The sequence below is a fragment of the Seriola lalandi genome, unplaced genomic scaffold (genome assembly GCF_002814215.2).
Source record: "Seriola lalandi dorsalis isolate HSWRI2012SDOR001 ecotype SW California unplaced genomic scaffold, Sedor1 jcf7180002054932, whole genome shotgun sequence".
In the NCBI taxonomy this organism is placed as follows: domain Eukaryota; kingdom Metazoa; phylum Chordata; class Actinopteri; order Carangiformes; family Carangidae; genus Seriola; species Seriola lalandi.
The window spans coordinates 157,276-162,989 of record NW_019525484.1 but is presented as its reverse complement, the minus strand read 5'-3'; the positions used below and the strand labels follow the sequence as shown (position 1 = coordinate 162,989).

Sequence of the window (5,714 nt, the reverse complement as noted above, 5' to 3'; positions counted from 1 at the left end):
TCAATTAACAGAGCAGAGGATGAGTAAGATAAATGTGACTATTGACCCTTGAATAATCACTGATGCTGCTCCAGGGGCTCAAGAAATTAAAACTTAGTTTAAAGTCTGAAACAAACAACACACAGTGCCTGCATGTAAATTCATTTTGTTAGGTCAGGAAAAAAAACCAAACAAGAGCCACGGTATTGATTTTTGCATTGCCATCCTCGGAGGTCGGGTTCACACTCGCTGCATCCCACGAGCACAAACATGAAAACTGGCTGTATCAGTGCAGCTTGAATCATCAGGACTCGCTGCGCACACCCGCAGAGCCTTCATGCAAGTAAAATGTGATTCAAAGCGTCATTAAAATATTTTAATTTTAAATACGTTTGTGTTTGCGTGGTATACATTTGCTGTGATATTTATGGATGTGTGATTCGTGTTCGTTTTGTGTTTTGAGAGGAGATTTGTTTTCTCTTCATCTGAGACTGGTTGTGTATGAGAATCACAGAATCCTTATCAGCATCTTGTACATATGACAACAGCAGCGTGGGTCGATGTTATCAGCGTTTACATGAATCACGAGGATCATAAACCTGGTATCAAATAACCAATCAGAAGAGAGGAGTCTCTGAGCCTCTCTTAAAAACACTCAGAGAAACCAAATCCTGCAAGGTTTGGACGGTGGGTCCAGGTGGGCGGGGCTTGGTGACTGCTTTGTTGTGACATCACAAAGTTCCAGAAGTCCTGACGGCTGGTTTTAAGGCTCAGTTTCTGAATACACGCTGTGTGCATTTCTCTGTGGACTGAGGCTTTGATACTTTCACAGTATTAATATAGAAGCTAGAGCTGATCTATAATCACACGACACATGGACACAGACCTTTAGACTATATAAAAGTTTACATTTGTGTCAAAAAAAGTCTCTATTTAAGTTTACATTTCAAAATGACATGTGACGTCGCTCTGTCTTAATATTTCAGTTTTCAGGACATAAATGCAGCTTTGACAGTCATAAATAATCTCAGCAGTGGGTGATGTAAGTGAGCTGTGTCCCAATTCAGGCGCCGCTTCCTTCAGAGGCTGCATCTGAAGACCGATTGTGTCACAGCTGTGCGACTAGACTGTCCCATTTCGAAGGCTCCTTCAAATGCAGGCCAAGAAATGCGTCCTTTAATTGGCCTTTTTTTCATTGTCCAAGAAAAGAAGGACGCTCAACCTATCCCAAGATTCATTGCACGCTGGTAATGAAAGCAAAAAACACAGAGAGAAAGCCAGAGGAGACAACTGTTCAAACCACAGGCTTTAAAACATCAAGTTGTGGAAATAAGTTACGTGTTGTCATGGTTGCTAGGGGACAGGAGCTGGGAAAGGGCGGGAACAGCTGATGACCAGACCGTCTCATTTCGGTTCAGTCTTCGTGGACGACGTCGTGGGTCGTCAACGTCTTGAAGACGCTGTTCGGTCGTGTGCGCCGTTCAGGGGCAGGAAGTCTCATCTCTTCCACTTTGAGTAAAGTTATTCCTGTATCGAGGCTGAAGGTGAGCAGCAGCTTCTCTGTGGGGGGCGCCTCGACAAACCAGGACTGCTCTCTCTCGCTCTCTCTCTCTCACTCTCTCTCTCTCTCTCTCTCTCGCTCTCTCTCTCTCGCTCTCTCTCTCTCTCTCTCTCTCTCTCTCTCTCTCTCTCTGGATAATTCTGTTCCTCAGACTTTTTCGAGCAGGAGGCAGCAGTTACTGAGAGGTGTGTCTCTGTGGTTCCTCAAACTCCCACAACCTCGAATGCATCACTGCCCCGCGGCTGTAAGAAAAGCATTTTGTCCACATCTATAAGATAAGAATATTAATTAAACATGTTCATGTTGTTTAATCTCGCCAGTGATTTATGTTGCTGCACTCGTGTTGTATGAAACATGCATGTGTGTGTGTGTTCATGTGTGTGTGAGCATTGATGGCACTATAGTAATTGTTGTATAATAGCAGCTGGTGAATTATTTAATTCGAACTGCTTCCTCTGAGCCAGCAGCAGCTGGCCCACTCGTCAGCAGAGTGAACACACACACACACACACACAAAAACACACACAAACACACACACACACACACACACACACACACACACCTTGGGTTGCAAGGATCCACACATGTGCACACAATGTACCACACAGTGACATACACAGGGATGCACTTACACACACACACACACACACACACATACACACACAAACATACTGACTAATGCAGTATTGAGGTCCTGAGAGACTTCATTACAGAGTGCTGTGTGTGTGTCTGTGTGTGTGTGTGTGTGTGTGTGTGTGTGATGCAGGGAACACTAACAAGGAACAGATCAGAGGTTCCGTCAGATTGTTGTTGATCGATTGTTGTTGATCGATTGTTGTTGATCGATAGCTTTTGATCAAATCTACAAACTTAAATAAGAAGGGTTCAGAAATAATGCGACGTCAGGACTTTAAATAAGTGGCTGCACAGAATGAAAAAACATTTGCACATCAACGAGGTGACTTCATTTGCCGGTTGATGAAAATGTTGCGCGACTGTCGGGTTCATTTTTATAAACTGAACTGAACGATCATCATGTTTGTGCCTTTCAAATAGAGTCTTGTTACTTGACAGTTGTGAAATTGTTTTGTTGATTCTGGCCTGGAGCTCGTTTTCTTTTTCTTTTTTTTTTTTTTATCATCAGCGTCTGGATGGAAGAGAATTAAATCACAGGAATCAGATTGAGATGTTTTGTCGAGAGCTCTGGTGTTGTCGTCGCCACAGATTTATCGTGGTGGAGTTTTTTAATTGGATTGCGTGCGGCCGCTTTCCTCTCGGCTCGCGACCATTTGGCAATCTGTGTTTACATTTACATTTAGGATTAAAAGCAGATTAGGATCGCGGTGGAAATGAGTTATCTAAACACAGGAGTTAGGGACCGGCCCTCAAATAGCTTGTAGCGCAAATTGAACGGTTAGTTGGTGCAGCTGACAGATTAAAGTCGACAATAAGAATAATACAAAGAGAACAGATTCAAGCTACAGCTGCACAGTCTGAGATCTTCAGGCAGAAGACGGTCGTCTCAATTTAACACTAGTCTGAAAGTTATGACGCAACTTTTGGGGGGGAAAGCAACATAAAATCTCAAGAGTGTCTGGCTCAGTCATATGAGCTGCACTCGCTGGGAAATGTAAGGAGCCTTTTAGTGAATCCTCATTTGGACAAATGGAAGTTTCTACGCACAACGGCTGAAATTGGATCGTTTAAAAACTCAAACTGAAAGAGTTTTTCCAGAGGAATCGGCCGTGTGCTCATTAGTGAGGTTGTGCTCGTCGTTTTGTGGCATTTTATTTGTATCTTTGTTTTGTAGATTGTTTGCTTTCTGTGCTGTTCTGTTTGTATTTTATTCTGTTTAATTAAAATTCAAGAAACTTTATTGGTCCCCAGGGGGCAATTTAAAGGGCACATAGAGTAGACATTAAAATAAAATACACAAAAAGAAAAACACAACCAGTCAAACTGTACACACACAGAAAAACAACATCAGTGTAAAACAACAAAAAACAAACTATCAACAATGATGCAAAACTTGCCACAAATAAATTAAGACTCAAAATAAACAGCCAAACATTAAAAACACAGTCTCCCAGTGTCGTAACACAAGCACCAAACACAAGAACACGCAAATAAGAATGAAAAGAATATGAACAACAGTTTACACAAGGTGACATCACCAAATGTCTCGCTTTATCGACCTCACCCCGGGTTTCCTCCCGACTCAGGTCAGTGACGTCACATCTGGCTTCATACCGCTGACGCGTTGACGTGGTCGTTTTCTTTTATTTTCACTCTTCTCCGACCGGTTTGGTTGACCTCTGACCCGGAGCCACCGGTTATGACGTTGATGTAGTGACGTGATAAACGATTGGGAGTCTGCACAGGTTGTTTTTAATTTGAAAGTGTTCCTGTGTCTGACTTCCTGCCCGGGTGGATCTGCTCTGTGCAGCTTCGTGTGTGTTTTTAAAACGGAGCAGAGCGGAGAGCCGCATCTGGGCCGCATCTGGGCCGCATCACAAACACACTGCGGTGCGTCTGGTTGAACCGCTGGAGTGGCGTCGTGACTCCGGTGGATAAAAGTGCAACAAGATCATTTATATTAAAACATATATAAGTATATGTTTTAATGACTTAAATCCAGCAATAACGTCTTCATAGAAACGACTTATAGGTTTTATTTTCACAGAACTTTCAACGATTGTTTTTTCAAAACGCGTCTTTTCCTCATTTTTCTCCAAATGATGTATTTTGAAATGAACCAGAGGGAAACAGAGAGATCCGTGTCCTGACTGATGAGAGTGTGTTATTTAGGTGGTGTAGCTGTCTGCGCTCTGACGGGGAATATTTCTCTCTCCGGGGGGGGGGGGGGGGGGGCGGTTACCTCCCTGCGTCCGTCATGGTAGTTAGGCAGACGTTGATATTGTGGCTGAGTGCTGGCTGCCGGGTCTGGACCGGCTGCGAGAGGCTGGCACACACTTTGAAATATTAATGACCCACTGTAGAGAAGGGCTCAGCCTCGCCGCCGTTATCTCTCCCCCACCTTCCTCTCTCATTTCCCTCGCAACCTCTTCTTTCTCTTATCTATCGCTCTATTGCTCTTCCTCTCCTTCAACTCCTTCTCTCACTTTTTCTTTCCCTTCCTCTCCCTCCTTCCTTTTGCTCTCCGTGGCTCTCTCAGGAGGGTTGTGAGATTGTGTTATGTCATATTAAAGAGACAGCAGCTCTGCAAAGTGAAAAATACGACATAATAAGAATCATCCGTGGAAACTTGTGGATTTGGCATCGATTTTCGGATCAGTGTGAATCAAATTTCCTGTGATTCGGGAGGAATGGCTCCTCTCTTGTCCTTTCATCTCTTTCTCTCAGTTTCCCTCTGACATATCCGATAAATCTCTCCGCGTTACTCTCTCTTTCCCTCGGCCCGAGTCTCTTTTTATCCTCTTCCAGTTTGTCATCCCGCCCTTTACTCCCTCCTTTCTCTTGTTCTGCTTTTGCCACATCAAAGAAAAACTCCACTGCAGAACGGATTGTCATGAATCTGTTGTGTGAAGACTTTATAGTTTCAAAAAATCACACAGTCAAAAGTCGGACACTTAAACCCCCCCCCCCAGACAAAATCCAAGAAACTTAAAAGTAAGTTTACTATAAGGAGGGAGACAGCTGGTCTGATTAGTCCTGTGGTTGAACAGTGTGGGGGGGAAACAGAATCTACCTAACAACAAAAAACAGCTGTTTATTAAACTGATTTCATTTTCTTGTGTCTATAAGAGACAATACTTGTATTACAGTGATCTTAATAGTTAAAAGTGTAAATGTTACAAGGCGTGAGCTGGAGGCAGAGCGGGTCGTACGCTAATCGAAAGGTGGATGGTTCGATTCCCGGCTCCTCCAGGCGGCATTTCGAAAGGTCCCTGGGCGAGATACTCGACCTGCCGTCCATTGACTTCAGACAGGACGAGAGTCGCAACGTTACGTCAAATTGCCGTTACATTCGTCTAAATAGACGATTTTAATCTGATTAACATGAAGTCACAACCTGTCACCAGGTGATGAGGTGAAACCTGTGGTTGTAAATAATCACTGTCAGTTGGATCTTCTGTGTAAAAATCCCTTGATGTGTTTTATATATGATCTGTGTTGATGATGATGAACAGATGAAATTCAAACCACAGCCCCC

At 43.5% G+C, this 5,714-nt stretch overlaps 1 protein-coding gene across 1 annotated transcript in view; it reads left to right on the top strand.

Annotated features, from left to right (window-relative positions):
* Positions 1 to 5,714, top strand: part of mmp24 (matrix metallopeptidase 24) — a 72,205-nt gene that overhangs the window by 24,184 nt on the left and 42,307 nt on the right. The window lies entirely within an intron of this gene.